A 17,681-nucleotide genomic window follows, 5' to 3' on the forward strand; every position below is an offset into this window, starting at 1 on the left:
ATTGCAGTTTGAAGAAGGTAAAAAGCATCCTGGGAGACTGACAAGAACACTTCTGAAAACCTCTGCATGAATTAGACAGTAGGAGCATTGTATCTTGCATCTCTGTATTTCCAGCTTCTGAGCGTGATAGGTTTCTACCAAGATAAGGTGAACTACTAGTAGCCTGCAAATCATCTCAGTACTTTTTAGGTTTACACTAACATTATCATACAGTGTTGTGGTTTTGGCCAGGCAATAGAAAGTTTCATCAGGCTATGTGGTGGTTTGATGCAAACAATGGTAACTCATCTGATATCCTTCATACTCCACCCTTGCATTCACATCGAGCTGGACACTGCCAGTAGATTGGGAGCCTAACACAGAAGAAACAAATAAAAAAGGGCTTAAAAAAATATTCTTCCCTGAATACAATTCTTTTGGGAGAGTGATATTCTGAAGAATCGATAGCAATTTAAAGTTCTATGATGACATGCTTACTGTTTTTCTCTGAACTAGTTTAAGGTTTTCCATTAATGCAACAGTTAAGATTGTATGCCAGAGTCAGTCCATGTGAGCCTGCCTACTGTCTGTAATGGTAGTAGTTATGTTCTAAAACAATAATTCTGGGACTCAGAAAATCAGACATTCCACTCCTGACATCTGTACATCCTGATACTTAGGAAAGTGGTGGCATCAGCAAAAAACATTCTTGGATACATGGATGCCAGCTCTGCATTGTGAGAGTTTGAAGCTGCAGATGTGTCAAATATAAGGCAAATAACTAAGGTAGAGATTTTCTTTGTGGAGAGGAGGCAAGTGGTGGGAAAACTCAAGTTCTGTCTTGAGCTCCCTTGCACTGAGGACAATTGGTTTTCCTTCTTAACATTGCAATGAGTGTTTCTCTTAATTTTAGCAATTTTTCCTTAATATGTCACTGCTGAAGGAAGGTGGTCCCTTTATGAAGACCTTTGTAAAACTTTTTAAAGCACAATGGCAAAGATTCTGGATGCCTGATATTTCCATGTCAAAAGTGTGGAATAGATTAAAACCTGTTTCTACTTATGTTTCAATTTCAGATCAACTACAGCTATGTGTTGGGGTAATTGTTTTTTGGGAAACTAATGTAATGTATAATGAATTCTAGGCATTGAATTCTTGAGTCTTTGATTGTTTTCCTCAAGGAGAGCAAAGCTGACAACATGGGAGAATCTCTGGGACACTTGAGCTTTCTTTGGGCCACCTAATCCATGTAATGCTACCAGCTTATTGATTGCTTGATCAATGAGTGTTTTACCTGGACATTTCTCTTGGTTTTTAGTCAATGTTTAACTTGTGCTGCAGTTGAAATTCAGGAACCTGAAGTTAGCGTACTGTACTTGCACACTTTTTCTTTGTTTTCTACTCCTTTCTTCCCTATTACCCTCATTTAGTTCTACACACACACACACATCTTGGTATTTTCTGTTTTTTTGGGTTTTTTTTGTAAATGTTTAGTAGATTAATTCATGTTAGAAACACCCCAGATATATCCCCAAAGGGAAAAATTCTGCTTAATTTTATTCTGCTGACCTGACACCCATTTCAGCAATGCAGAGTCAAATACAGTGTTATATCCATCTGTTTAAGATCCACAAGTGCATGCTTGGAAAAAGTAATTCCTTTGAGAATTTGGTCAAACAGGAAATAATGAAGGTAGGATGAGAGGAATGCTTGTGATATCCTCAACAAAGCAGCTGGAACAACAGAGACTCCAGCTTGCCCTGGATCAGTGGAGACAAATGGGCTCTAGTGCTCCCATCAGAGAGATGGTGACATGCTTTTCCTTAACAAAGCATTCCAGAGCTGGTGTGCTCTGCCTGGGCCTTGGACTCCATCTGGTACTGGCTCTTACGTGGAGGGTGAGAAAAATTGTGTCTTCAGTCCAGAGCTGAAGAGTGCTAGTGTGAGCAGTCGTCTAGTAGATCTTGCCAGTGATCTATGAATCCAAGACCCTTAGTCTGTCTATAGATTTATAGATGAAATGATGGTATATCCACAGAGGAATCCTGCATGACTTCATACTGAAGGGGCATCAAGAAAGATGGGAAAAACAACACTCTTTCATTAGATACTGAAGGGAAGACTGAAAAGACCATAGTTTTTTCCAAGCAAGAACATGTCATGATTAATTGTAGTATGAAGGCTGAAGTATGAAGGTTGTCACAGCTGCTAAGGAGGGTGAACTAAGAACATTTTTATGTTACCCAGTTGATCACCCTGAAAGACACTGTGCCAGAGTAGTACCAGATGAAATGCCACATCCAGCACATGCTCTTTGGAGAGACGTGAGCGCAGAAAGTGGTGCAGCTTCGACATCCTCCAGTTAGTCTTACATCTCAGCAGAGCCAATTAAGTAGCTTTGTGTTGCTATTAAGTATTTCTGTATTGATTCAGTTTCTGGTACAAACTTCAGATTCTGCACCATAATTCATCACAAAAAATGGGCACAGTTATGATCATACACATCTCCTTTGTGCTTTTTGCAAATGTGTCTATTCTTAGTCAATTCTTAGTCTATTCTTAGTGACTTTTTTAAAGCTTTATATGTTTCTAAAACTATCAGAAAATACCCTACATACCCTCCACATCTCCATACCCCTTTCATCAGTGCTATGACAGGAGAGAGAGCACAAATAAATACTTTTAGCTACCACAAACTATTAATCAAATCATTTTATAAGAAAGATGGAAACACATTTAAGTGTGAAGCTGCCTTGTCATGGTTGTAACTTCATTGCTGACATTCTGACTACTGCATCATTATTCTTTCTTTGGTCCAACTTCTATTGTATATATAAAGTATCCACATATATATCTGACTGTATAAAAGTTCACTCTTAAAGGCACATATTAATTGTATTTTTGTGTTTTTTCCTGTATGTGGATGACTTTCAGAAAGGATTGTGATTCCCTCCAAGAAAAGTTTTCTTGTGCTTCTTCTGTCTCCTGTGCTACCTTTGAGTTCATTTTTTGGGTCTTGTCTTTATTATTTAGGGTGAAACAAGTCTTTCTCACCTATGCTAACAGTTAGACTTTATGATTCCAACATAAGTGATTTTGTCTACTTGTTTAGTAGCAATTTAGCTGGAAATATGTCAGTGATACTGTACTAGAAGTAGCTTAACAAAACAATGCAACATGAAAAGTCTGGTTTCTTGTTTTGGAGGATTCATGCTTGTTTCTTGCCATAGCACGGGAATGAACTAGGATGGAAGGATGCATTGGAAATCTATATATATTCTGTTTAAGTTTCCTGTGTGTTAGCACAAGGAGAAAAGTGTCATTAGCAAGTTCTCTTGGAAAGTTTTACAAGAAAAAAATGTTTTTTTCCCTAAAAGCAGCACTTTGTTTCAAGTCCTTATGAATTCTCTTTTATTGTGGGAATATTTGAGAATAAGTTGTGATAATGTACTGTGTTTGGCTTTCCTGCTTGTTTGCTACTGCTCCTGTGTTTTGTCTTCTGAAAGACATTTGATTTTGGTCAGCAAAATGTTCTACAAAAGTACTGCAAGCCTAGTGAGGATGATTTATTTAAATTTATTACAGATACAGTGTCATTGCCCAGGAGAAATCATGTCTTTTTCATTTGTGTAGGCTGCATTACCCCTTTTACAGTCACGTATGAGGTATGAAGTTTATCTGAATAGTTCAGTAAGTCTGTGTAAACATAAATGCTCAAGTGGTTTTAGAGACCAATCTCATTTTCATTACAAATCATTAAGCTTTTCCATATTAACTGGAATAATCTGCAGAGCATTTTGATGACTCCTTCTCAGTTTCATGGCCCTTCAAGGAAACAGCAATTTTAATTTAATTTGTAAATCAACAATACTACAGCTGAATTTTGAGTGGATCTTATTAGCTTGATGTATTAAAAAAAATGAAGATGAGTCTAATAGGATCAGAAATCAGTTCATAGAAAAAGTTCAGTTTGAGCTTTGATTTTATTATAGCTTTTGAGTTACAGTTCGGTTTTCTGAATCTATTATTTCTTCTCAGTTTGCAAGATATATAACAGCAAAAGATTGATATTTTTTTTTCTCAAGTCACCAGTTTTAGGGCTATGCTGTATAATTTTGCTGAGGATATCCTGTGCAGCTCATGATTCTGTACTCTGAAGTATGTATTTATCAGTATTTTGAGTGTGTACAGATTTTACATATTCTTTCAGTCTTCATATTTGAGGAGTTAAGTCAGTAGGACTTAAATTGTACTAAACTTTGTTTCAAGCCTTCCTGCTTGCAGTGAAATTTATTCTTGCAAAAATATTTTAATTATGTTTATAAAATTCTGTGTTGTTTTAGGACACTAATTGACCCACGCTAAGTGGCTATGGGAGCATTCATTCATACTAAGTAAAGAGTAGAGTTAATATATATACAGTTTTTTATGATGCATGACTAGGAGATGTAGAAGTTGACTTAAAAATCTGGGATCTAGTTCAGGGAAATGCCATTAGATTATGTTTACCATTTCTGAAATTGCTAAAATTACACTGGTCTGTATCTTGGCAAGTAGATTAGAACAGTATTGTTCCCTGCATTCTTGGGAGGGAAGTCTCCCACAGTACCTTGCAGCTGTTGGCATGGTAAAATTTTAATATTTTGCCAATTTTAATTTTGTTAACACTTCATCAGTTTCTGGCCATTTCTGTGAGCTGATAAATTTTGTTCTATGCCAAGGAAACCCAGTTACATGTGTTGTCTCCATCTCTTTTTTAAAACCCCTTTTAATTCCCCTTAGTTTTATTAACTGCTCACTTGTCAAATGGAGTGATAGGTGTAATTTTCTGATTCAAAGAAAATTTAGCTTAAATATGTAAGTGGATTTCTTGAGAGTATTTCTTTTGAAGTAACTTGGATTTTAATATTTTAACAGAATTGTATCTTCAGTTGTTCCTACTGCTGATTCTCAGCAAATTGCAAAATCTGTGGTTCATAAAGCCTCAGTCAATACCCTTTAAACTGATATATCATTAAATAAAATTTTTTTGTCATAAGTATTTTAATTTCACCTTTACTGTGGTTGTAGTCAGTACTGAGTGTACACCATTAGTGCTTTAATTGAAAAGTGATTTCCAGAAGAAAGCTATATTTGTGACAATGATCTTTAATTTTCTTCATTGCTCTGCAAATTTTCCTGGGAAAGTGTCCATAGTTAAATTCATCTCTTTCATTAGCATGCTACAGTTGAAGCCAGGTGGGTGTGCAGCTCAATGCATGGCCTCTGCTGGCAACTGAACACCAGAATGACTGAAGGTCTTTGTTAGGCACAGATGGTGTTAATTATGAGTCAAATCCAGCAACAGCAGTGATATGATTATTATAAGGCAAAAATCAAAAGAAACAGGCCACAGTGGAGGGAAAAAAATGTCTGGTAATGATTGTCCATGTGTTACTATGCACTTGGCTCTCTAGGACAAAGGGGTTAGGTATGATTATATGTCTCCTAGTTTTGTTGTTAGACATTGTCCCTTAACCACCAATTGTTATAGGTGTTATCTTGAATTATTAAAAAATCTGGATGTAGTGAGGCATGCTGAAAATTTAGATGCACGATTTATGTACTATCCATCTCTTTGCTCAGTGTTTGCATTCATTCTCTGACATGTTCAGAGAGCTTGAGTTTGGCAAATCATATGCAGATAAAATTTGTAAAAGTCTACCTCAACAACTCCAATCTATTTAGGAGATTATAATAATGAATAAAGGGAATTCCTCTGTAGGTGTTTATTACGTTAATGAAATAACATTGGATTACACTGGTTTTTGCTAGTGGTATAGAAGCTCTGCTTAGGCAATATGGAAATATTCTGAGTTCTCTAGACAAAACACTGTAATGAAGTTTCTGTTAATCAACACCAGTAGTTTGTATTTGCTAAATAATGGAAACGAATTGTTGCAAATGAATTAAATGAGAAACATTGTGAATGAGTTTCAGATAAAATGGCAAACAAAAATAAATTTTCTTCCATAATAATTGACAAATCAAGCTCTAGGGAAATTTTTGGGTACTGTTTTTGTCCCTTGGTGCTCTACAGAAATTCTTAGTAATTCTGATGCACAACCTTGATGATGCAATAAATTCCAATGGGATTACTTTTCTGAAGTGTTAGGCCTAGTAAAAAATCTCAGTAACTGTCATTTCTTCTTGACCTGTCACTGGGTACGACTGAGGAGGGTTTGACTCTGTTTTCTTAATACCTGAAGGAGGCTCCATCAGGTATTTATAGATATTTATAAGAGTCTTTGAGCCGTTGTCAGATGAAAGAGTCTCATCCCTCCTCATATGACAGGACCCCAGTCCCTTAACATCTTAGTGCCTTCCACTGGTCTCACTCCCCTGTGTCTGTGTCTCCATGCTGGAGACACATTTCCTAAAGCAGCCTGGAAAATTCTGCTGACCATCTTTACTGCAAGGGCCCATGGGTGGATTATAGTGAACTTCTCGACTCGGGTCATTTTCTGCAAAGTAGCTTTCCAGCTCCAGCCAGTTGCATGCTATGCTCAGGAATCACTGAAGTTCAAGTTTGTATAATCTTATTATTCCAAAAGTAAGTCAGTAATCTGAAATAGCAAAACTTTGTATGTGCAGTGATATTTACTGACTTTATTTCTACAAAAATGTTGCTAGATGGGCCTTTAAGTAAATATATGTCACGTAAATTAGTGTGTTTATACTGAACATAGCAGGCTTAAGAGTTTGATTGTTAAATAGCTAAGTCCTAACTTTTTCATGAGCCAATTTTTATATGGTTTAAAGTCTTGTCATCTCTTAGACAAATGAGAGTACTGTATTTCAGGAATCAAATCCTTCTTTTTTTAAGGATTAGGTGGAATGTACTAATTTTATTTTTTTATAAACATTTGGCCATTAGTTTTTCCTTTTCCAGTTTCTAGTTAATTGACAGAAATCTTATTTCAGTATAGGCAAAAATCTGTATCACTGGCTCATTTTTAAGACACTACTTTTTAGGAGAGTAAGACATGCTGCTCTCTCAGGTTTCTCTCTTTGAAGGATGAATGGAGGAAATTGGGTGGAAATGGAGGTCTGACTTAGGTGTTGTCTAATGTGAATAGCTTGTTAGCTATATTTACATTGCAAGGCTTCTTCAAAGAAGCAGAATTTTACACTAAAATATCACACCTTGTAATTCAGGAAGGGCAGACATGGCACTGTTCCAGTAGGTAAGTGGAATGGTACTCAAAGGACATTCTCTGTGGTGTTTGGAGAAATGATAAAATCTAAACGACTTTGCAGATTTAGTTTGGAACTTAAGGAAAGTTTGATAGCTGTGACAGTGGTGAAATATTGGAAAAGAGAATCATAGGATGATTGTGGAATTTCCTGCATCGCTGGTATTTGGCTTGTACAAGTTATACTTGGTGACATTTTGGTTGGTAAGGTGTTGGGACAGCTGATTATTATGTCTTCTGCAATGTAAAGCTGACTGTGTGGCCTGGGAGGCTCAAAGGAAATTAAGACCACATTGTGGCTCTGAAGATCTAAGCCTGCAAGAGTGGCAAGGGTGTTTATACAATTTCAATCTTACAGGAATATTTTTTTGCCTAAAAATGCCATTGATTAAAAAGTGAGCATTTAACACCATCATCTTTTGTAACACAGTTTCTCATTGATTATTCTTATAAACTCAGAGACTCTCAGAAGACTGAAATGGATCTAAGCCCGAGGAAGATGTGTGATCCCAGCTCAGGGAAAACTGTTTTCATAACATGTTGCTTTACATTTCAAAGCCACAATTACTTAGATAAGACTTTGGTTATTTAGTGTTGCTGATCTGTGGCTGATCAGTGTTTATTTTTTTAAATCTGGGTAGGCATACAGGAATGTTTGTGAGAATTTGATGTTAGATGCTAGCATTTTATTTCTTGTCTGAAAATGAATAACAAATCTAACAAATACGTAGTACCACAAGATGGAAAATTCTTTTTTCCCCCTACTGTTTTGCAAGTCCATTCTGACACCTTATCACAAGTGGCATTTATGGCGAGTGAGTTTACTGCTTGTTTTGGAGCTACTAGCAAGAAATACATTTAAACATGTATGTTTGGACATTGATGTTATATTATACTTTTGAGTCAAATTCTTTTCTCTCTGCTGAGGGATGGTTTGGTTTTGTATGCTGTTCTGCTTCATGTGGGATACCTGAAGGCCTTCAAGTGGTGGGGGCAAGGCAATGGCTTGACAAAGGCTGTAGCAGATTGTTGCCTCACCTGGCAGTTTTTCTCCAAGCAAGTGCCCATTGTTAAAGGGCATTTGGATGACACTGGTGTATTCAACCCTCCTGTGTGCCAAACTGCAAACTGTGTCTTTCTTTTCCAATGAATTGCTTCTGCTTTTGTGTACTGAGAAATCCAAAGGCATGGGGTTAAACATCAGGCTGAAAATGAACTGCAAATTGACAGCTGCTTCTAGTTGATTCCTGGCAGTCTTCATTGATTCCTAGTTCTGTTTTGGGAAGATTATTCCCATCTGCTCTAAATTCCATTAGCTTCTGTAGGACAGGATCTCAAAGTTTGATTTGTGCAAGAGTTAGGTCTTTCACCTGAAGGTTCACCTGAAGGCAGATGTCAGGCATAATCAGGCATGTTTAGAAAACCGTACTTCTAAACGATGTTTTAAGTTCAGGAGTTTATCCTCTGTTGCCCTGCTTGCATAAATCTTGCATTAGTTTTGGTAAAATATGCAATTCAGATCTCTGCATAAACTCAAGTTTCTGAGTCCAGTGAAACCAGAGTGTTAAAAGTTATCTCTATTATCTAAAAAACCCCAGAACCAATGTCCTTTTTAAAATTCTACCCATGACTATGGATAAAAACTGATTATAATAGAAATCTCGGTTTCTCATTCCTGTGGTTTGCTAGTCTTTTAAGTTTATATTTATTTTGAAAATTATATTTGTGTTGCAGCACTACATGTTTTGCAGCATCTGAAGCACAAGCTTACTTCCTGGCATGAATTACAATTTACTAATTATTGTCACTGAATAATAATTTTGTCTATAGAGCATCGATAAAATAAGCTTATTGACACTGTTATGCTTGCATACACGTTCTTTGGATAATGACTTTGATCTGACTTAAGAAATATGGATAAAAATATTTAGATTAGCATTTATTTACTTAGATTTAAAAGTTTAGGTTGTGGTAACTTTCACTGGAAACAAGTTCTCAGGAAACCTGACTTGTGTTGGTTTTACCACCTACGCAATAATCTGAAGGTCAGTTTGTGTAATGAAACTGTATAGATCACATTTATGGCCTGCTCAGTTTCACTTCTCTGTTTTCATAAACTCATACTGTGTTGCTTGATGTGCTTCCAGTATTGCTATGGGAACATATTCTTAAACTACAATTCAAATTCTTTCAAAAACTCCACCAGTGTATAATAGGTTTGAACCTTTATTTTTTTAGAACCTCTATAACAGGTTTGAACCTTTTTATTTTTTCTTTCCAAATGAGTGTCTGCATTATTTGTTTCATCCCAAAGCATCTGACAATGCAATTTTTTTTGTCCTGTGCTTTTTTTTCCCTGTAGACAGATTAGTTGTGCACACTGAGCTAGAAACATTCTTCCTTAGCACTGGACAAATTACCAAATCTATATAATATAAAAGATAACTCAGCCGAGGTTTTAAAAATACCAGACCATATAGCTGTTATCACAACATGGCTTGCATAGAAGATTGCTTTTCAGAGTGGAGTTGAACATATAATCAGCCTTACCCCTCTGCTTTTTAAGCTACAGATACAAAATACAGATACAAATAAAGATGTGACTTCTTTTGCCTTTTTTCCCCCTCCCTTTTTTCCTGACAGCTTGACAAATTGTAGCTTTTGGGACACCCCAGTAGTTGATGAGTCATTTCTGCTTAAAAATAGAATTCCTTGCAGCAAGGACACCCATTCCACTTTTGAAGCTTGTGTCATTTCTGACAGAGTCACAGGGCCAACTGTGCCATGTTAATTAAGCAACCAGGAGGAAAAGAGCTCTCTCTCTTCAGTAAATACCAGAGCTGGAATCCAGCAATACTGAAAAAAAGAGAAGGGAAATCCCATATACAAGAACATGAATACCTGCAGGCTTTCCTCCCTTCCTTGTACTTCGTGAGCATTTTGAGTCTTTTATAGATCCCTGGCGCAATGTAAAAAACATCACTATCCCACTTTTCTTCTGTGCCAACCCCCATCCTTTTATTCTGAATCCTCAAAGACTCGATGGAACAAAAAGGGAATTCTAAGATCTAATTACTGTGTATAGAAGAAAATTTGTAATGGAGCATTACAATATTTTTATCCTTTTATTGGTGAGGCACAGAAATGGTGCTGCATGAGAACAGTGATAAGCAATCAGCTGTGTTCAGCACCAGGTACATGTGATAGAGTACCCTATACAAACTCAGTAGGAGAAACTATTAAGTACAAATGTGATGAATATTAAAATGGCAATTTGTGGCACTGTAGTAGATCTTGCTCACTTTAACAGTCATAAATTTTTATTACTCTTATCAAATCTAGTGCAATTACAGGGAGTGGAGCAGGCTGCTCTTTAGCAAGACTTTTTGCTCATGGCTATTTATTAATCTGCTACTGATGGCAATTATTTCACCTCAAAACTGGGGGCCAGCCCCTTGAGTGGAACAATTCCATGGTGCATAAAACCATATTGCTGCAATGGTTTTTCTTAAAGATTTGCAGATTTTTTTTTTCTCACAGGTTTTGTACTTTGATGAGTAGAAATAGTGAATTTTATGCAAGCTGGTTTCTTTATAACATCCATAAAGTGATACATTTTTACAATTCTGGAAATGGCATGAGTTTGCTGGAAGACTGTGATACCTATCAGATTCTTTAAGAAATGTAATAGCCCTAAAAGATACTGCATCAGCCATATGTGCTTTTGTTAACATTGTGAGTCTAATATTCTCTCAAAACAAAGGAGCTTTCTATTTTCATGTAATAATTTAATTCTGTCTTAATTATACTCTATCTCTGCTGAGAAAGATCATTTTGCAACCAAGGTGGCTCAGTTTCCATCCATTCCTGTGAAAAAATGGAATTATAAGAATAACATTATATGGATTATATGAAGTATCTTTTGATATTATTTATATTTATACTTTTAAACAGTATTAATTCTGAGTAAAAGGTGACTTAATATATCTGAACTCAGATGTTGGCTAGTTTGCTATTCAGAGTCATATTAGTCACAACACTCATAGGTGACTTATATTTTAAAAAACAGAAGTAGTACCAGGGATATTCTTTGAACTGTGAATGCTAAATGAAGGAAACATCAGTTGAAATGGATTCTATTGTTTATTGATTTTGGAAATTTTATAAAGAGTAAATAAGTCTAAAAATTAGATTCCTCCTGAACCACTATTGTTGATTACTTACCTATTATAAAACTAGGGCATAGTTCACTTTCTAAATTTCATTCTTAGATGCATGTGAAGACATTATGATATCTTAGATTGAGGATTTCTTAAATAGTTTGGTGTTTTTTTTTTTTTTAAATTCCTGTGGTTTTAGACTGGGGAACAGGCTAAATGAGATTGTGAAATGCCAGTGGTTCTAGAATTTAAGCCAAATGACCTATTCTGGTAATTTTGTAACATTTTTGAATATAACAGTTTATACAGTATTTTGCTTTAAACAGTTATCTTTTGATCAGAAAGATACTTAGACTTCATTTGAGAGATGTGATGTGATAGAAAGTTTTCCATTTGTATAGAGAGATATTTGCAGTAGTTAACTGACCTTGCTTTTAAAAACTTGTCTTAGCTTTCAATCTAAATATTTGTTTTTATCTTCCATTTACATATTTTTTTTCTTCTTAGTGAACTTTCTGCTAACGTTTTGTAGAGGTATTTCTAGACATGTTATAAATCACATTTTAATGCCCCCTTTTTTGTATTAATTTAACAAACTCATTTTCTGGTTTTTAAAATAGTACAAGGTCTTAGACTGAAGCACCGTAGCAGGTTTTTTTTTTGTTTGTTTTTTTTTTGTTTTTTTTTTTCCCCCCCTTAACTCTTTGGTAGTTTTATTTTATATCTGACATTTCAGTTCAAGTATTTTGCAATTATATTGAGTACTACTGGTCATTACATTTTCAGTGATTCCTGAGTGCTTCATTTCAATGAATACCTGCATTTTTTTATTCTTTTCTGGCTATTTATGGAAGGCAAAATTAATGTAGTGTTCTCTGTTTTTACTGCTGCCCATTTAGCCAATACAAAAATAATATCATACTATTAGTCATGAAGAGAACTTTTCCTTCAGTTCACATTGCAGAAACTATGTATTATTTGAACTGATGCCCAGAATTTAATTTGTTTCCAGCTGGTGAAACCTGTCTTCAGCAATAGCTGTATTTATGCTCACATATTATATGTGCTGGTTAGCATATATTGCATAATACTGTATTTTTGTGTGTCTGTATAGAAATAACCATTCTGAAAATGGGTTCTTAAAACTTGAATAGATCTGAATAGTCTGTGCACATGGATCAGCACAGTACTTTGCTGTAGTGGCTCATATAGTCTTTTTCTTCTTCCAGTTTGTCTCACAGCTTCTGTGATGTACAGAATATGAAGAAAAAGCCTTTGATTAATAGAACAAAACATATGTGTTTCTGTTTCTTCTGGACATTTTCACAGCAGTAGCATTAGTTTGTTACTGCTTTTAAAGGCTTGTAAATAGAAAGGATAAAAGGATAAAATAAATCCAGGTGTTGGGGTTGAAGTCTATTATAGAAATGCATATGACTTCAATTTTTCTAAATAGTTACATTTTCTAGTCTGTTTTGAGAAATATCCATTCCATCTGTATTTTATTAGTGTTTCAGTGCTTACCTACCTACAAACTGTATCACTGCATTAAAAAAAAATCTCTAACTCCATTTCAAAGCCCACTAATCCTACACATCTTTGTTTAAAATATTAAGTTGACAGAAAGCAGATACAAGTGCCTCCCTCCTGCTTAAGGCATTCAGTAGTTTAAATGGGATATAGACTCATTGCCATTTATGTCCTGGAAAATATATCCTGTCACTGTTCACAGCCCTGTGTCTTAGCAACAGTGTTTGGAGAAAAAAAAATCAACAATACCAAAAAACCCACCCCCCAAAAACCAACCCACACAGCAAAAGTTTTTCAAACAATACAGTTTATATTCACTGATCTACATCTCATATTATATTCAGTGATGACTTGTATGAAAGAGGAAAACCTCTTTTCTCTGTCTTAGTTTCTGTAATGCAGTGAGAGCTTAACGTGAGACATCTCTTTCTATAATTTGATGTTGCTGGGTGAAATACACAACACGGAAAAAAGGTATGCACTAATTAGGAAATGAATTCATATACAGAAATAATTGTGGTTTGGCTTTTACATTTAGATTAAAAATGAGAATAACAACAAAAAAAAAATCACTGGAACATCTAGATGTGAGTCAGTGAAGCCGAAGTTCCCTTCATCCGGTTACTCAGGCACTCATAAGGCTGGGACTTCCCAAGGAGCTGTAGGGAGTCTATTTTATATTCCTCCTCGTGACACTGCATGCATATCAGGCTTTGCTTCCTTTTTTCTGGTTTGGAACTTTTCCTTGATTTTTGTCACTAAGAAAATGAATCCGAAAGAAGTATGAAAGTATTTCAGATCTTGCTGGGAGTACTATGCAGTAACACAGCACCATCCAGCACTAGTTTCTGTCATGTGAAATATTGCATTACAAAGAATAATCACAGAATCTCAGACTGTGCTGAGTTGGAAGAGACACACCAAAATCGAGTCCAGCTCCTGGCCTTGCACAGGTCATCCCCAAGAGTCCCACCGTGTGCCTGAGAGCATTGTCCAAGCACTGCTCGAGCTCTGTCAGGCTGGTGCTGTCCCCACTGCCCTGGGGAGCTGTTCCAGTGCCCAAACACCCTCTGGTGAAGAGCCTTTTGCTGATATCCAACCTAAACCTCCCCGCCTCAGCTTCAGGCCATCCCCTCAGTCCTGTCACTGTCACCCCAGAGCAGAGATCAGTGCCTGCCCCTCCTCTTCCCCTCACAGGGAAGCTGTCACTGCACTGAGCTCTCCCCTCAGTCTCCTCCAGGCTGAACTGACCAAGGCACCTCAGCTGCTCCTCATTTGGCCTCCTCTCAAGTCCTTCATCATCCTCCTTTGGACTCTATAGCTTAATATCTTTCTAATATTGCAGTGTATGATTTTTTCTGATCTCTTGAAGAATGGCTTGAGAGAAATGTCTCTGACAAACATATATTTTCTGAAAAGCAGCTATGTTTATTGGTTCTGCCACATGTCGCACTGTTTCTCCCATCTTCCCCTTTTTCTAGCCATTTGGTTGCACTTCGCATTTCTTTGTCAAAAACAGTAATTTGGACATGATTTTAATGGGATTTTTTTTTTTCCTTCTGAGGTTTCATTACTTTTAATCATCCTCTAGTCTCTACCTCACACGATGCTTTAGAATTAGTCACATAAGTCTGTGACCTTGATTATCCGATGCTTCTTGGTTTTTGGAAAATGAGTAATGACTACTTCCCTTTTTCTATCAAGTAACAAGATACTTCAGTTTTCTCAGGTCCGGCAGTGTCAGGCATATGTTACAAAATTAATTAGGTAAAATCAAAATTCAAGTGAGTAATCCAAACCAGACTGACTTTCTATAAAGGTATCATTTACATGAGGTACATTGATAAGAAGAGTGAGTAAGAACCTGATCTTACCTATCCAAAATATCCACTTATGTATTTAATTACTGCTTTTAACTGTCTTCTGGCTCATACATCAGAGTGTGCAAAAGAGGGAAGATGCCATTTACTAAAGGTGAGCTTCCCAGGACATTTGACAAGTCAGGGTAACTCAGTGTCCTGATGGGTCCCAGAAGAACAGCTCTTATTCAATTAGCCACTCAAGAGAATTTCATTAGATCCTTATTCTATGAAATATTTTTTTTTTTTTACTCATTTTAATTCTAAACCATGGCAAATTATAACTGCACCAAGCAAAGTATTTTGAAGACATCCAAATTCTGAATTTGCTCCATGTCTTCTTGGAGTAGCATTAATGTAAACCGATTTGCATTATGATAAATGTGGGGGCAAGTTATGTAATTTAAAAATAGAATAAGCAACCTTTCTAATTCTTCCTTTCTAATTTCTTTATCCACTTTATTGAAGGGAATCCTGTCAGGTACAATTTCTTTTTATGGAGATTGCTGCTTTTTCATTTGTTCTTGGTGCAGTTCATATTCATGTCACTAATGATCTCAATTTTCCAAAAATTAAATAAATTGACATATTGTGATACAGGTTTAGAAGGCACAGTAATAACTTGGTGGATGAAAAGATGCATCGGTTTTATTATGAGATTTGATATGAGATTGTAGAATTCCCAAAAAAATTCTTAAAAGATGTCATGTTGCTGAGGCATTATTTTTATCATTAAACCAAGAGCTTAAGAAGTAATTGGGATTTTGGGATAATTTTTGCTGTTAAAGATACCTTATACAGAAGATATAGGTTGATTTTTAAAATGAATTCTTTTTTCCCAGTGGAAATTATTTTCTTTTAAAGCAAATTAAAAAAAATTGCTTCTAAAATGAGCAACTCAGCTTAATTGACTAAAACCAATGAAAATGAGCATGCCAAGCATGCCAGGAAATGTAAAGAAAGACAGGGAGTGATTCTTCCCACTATAAAATATCCACATTTGAGTTTTGTTGGTTTTACTGTATGAACTGCCTCCTCCTTTGGCAAATGAAAAAATTATCTTGCCAAGTCTAAAAGGCCTGTTGAGATTTCAGAGCTTGCAGATGAGTAAAAAAAAAAAAAAAAAAAAAAATCTGTAGCAAAATTAATTTTGGAATGTTGAAGATGGGAGAGAGAGGAGTAGTCTTAAGGCTGTGGGTTGTATGTAGTTGATTTGGCTTGTTTTTGTATTCATGTCACTGCTCATTAGGTTTATTGTGCTTATGTGGGAGTAAATCTGTTAGTGTAGTTTATAAACCCTGTAATTTTAGAGAGGTGATTTTTTAAAAAAGTATATTATTATCTTTATACGGAATTTGTTTATGTGCTCTTAATAGTAATTAGTGTCCCTATAGGAAAGTAGGTATGCCTGGGAGAGAATGAAAAGTAATAAATTGGAGCTAGTAATGAGCCAGAATATAAACTGAAGTGGAGGCCTGGTCTTTTTCTGTAAGTGTATGGTTTCTTGATCAAAAATTAACAGCCAGAATATCTAGTGCAACTGTTATGCTGAGCAACATCTGAAAGTTTTAAAATAAAATTGTAATAAGTGTGTCTAGTGATCTGTTTCCATGTACTAATACTGTTTGAGAAGTAGGTAAGTGAATTTAGTGTTTCACTGGAAAAATGAAATTAATGTCATTTATTGTCAGTCTATGACTGGTAATTTCATACTAAAGAAGTCCACAGATTTTGTGTGCTTCATTTTCTTAACTGAAAAAGTGCAAATATGTATATAAATGAAACTTATATAAGATAAAATTGGCTGCTTCCTGAAGTTGTAAAAATGTCAGATGTTAGATGCAGGTATCTAATATCTATTTTCATAGTTTAAAATTTTTCAGTCTTTGGTGAGCATGTTACATTTGTTTTATTTTTGAACAGCAGCTAGATATTTAAATCATATTTGTAGTTGACTGTGAAACCAGGTATATAGGATTTATGTTTCTAAGGATTGTATTGGGTTTTATGTAGCACAGACAGTTTCATGAATCAAATGTTTGGTGTTCTCTCAGTGTTAGCATTCGGGTCTGTTTTCATTGAGACTTCCGTATATAGTGTTTAGAAGTACTGTTGACCATCTGATAGAAGCAAAACAGTAGGTAAATCAGAGTTCACAGTGTTTCATTTTTCATAGTGTCTGTCTGAGCAGTTACAATTTCCTCTTAGTCCCTCTTAGTTCCAGAAAATCTGGAAAAGGTGTTGCTTGGGGTTTAATTTTTTTTTTTTTCTGTATGATATTAAATTTTTTTGTGTTTGTCTTTTCCTGTTCCGTAACATTATTGTGACTAGAACTTTGAAGAGTGTAGTATTAATTTTTCCCATTCACCATTTAAAATTAGAGAACACAGGTGGTTAATAATTCTGAATATTAATATTTAAGTGTTCTTATATTTGGAAATAATTTGTTCTATTAAAATATTATTCTTACTAAAAAGCAGTAAATACATTACCATACTGGAATATTTGTGTAAAATGAATGACCCCCAGTGGTCATGTTGTAGATTACCCACTGTCTTTTACCTCTTTTCCTAACAGGAATACAAATGGAATTATTTTAAATGGGACGTCTTTGATAAATGATTTTTATACTAAAGAATTAATTTCAATATGGAATTGCAGCAGTCTGTGCTGAAATAGGTATTTTAACATCTCAGAGAGAACTGCTACATACAGATGATAATGAGAAGACAACTCTAGCTGGAAATTGTTCAGATCAGACCCATGTGTGCAAAAGCAAGGTCTACACTCAGTTATATTTAGGCTTTTGCCAAATATATTTGTTTCTTCATGTTTTTAAGACCTATTAAATAAAGGTCCTTCTAAAGCAAAAATTAAATGTCATCAAGAGGACCTTGTAGTAATAGGCGAGTAATTTT

The 17,681-nt window shown here is 35.4% G+C and overlaps 1 protein-coding gene across 23 annotated transcripts in view; it reads left to right on the plus strand.

Annotated features, from left to right (window-relative positions):
- Positions 1 to 17,681, plus strand: part of KCNMA1 (potassium calcium-activated channel subfamily M alpha 1) — a 438,076-nt gene that overhangs the window by 198,536 nt on the left and 221,859 nt on the right. The gene's annotated exons all lie outside the window — the stretch shown is intronic.

The sequence above is a fragment of the Pseudopodoces humilis genome, chromosome 9 (genome assembly GCF_049639895.1).
Source record: "Pseudopodoces humilis isolate 2021_Gansu_Grassland_sample_001 chromosome 9, ASM4963989v1, whole genome shotgun sequence".
Lineage (NCBI taxonomy): Eukaryota > Metazoa > Chordata > Aves > Passeriformes > Paridae > Pseudopodoces > Pseudopodoces humilis.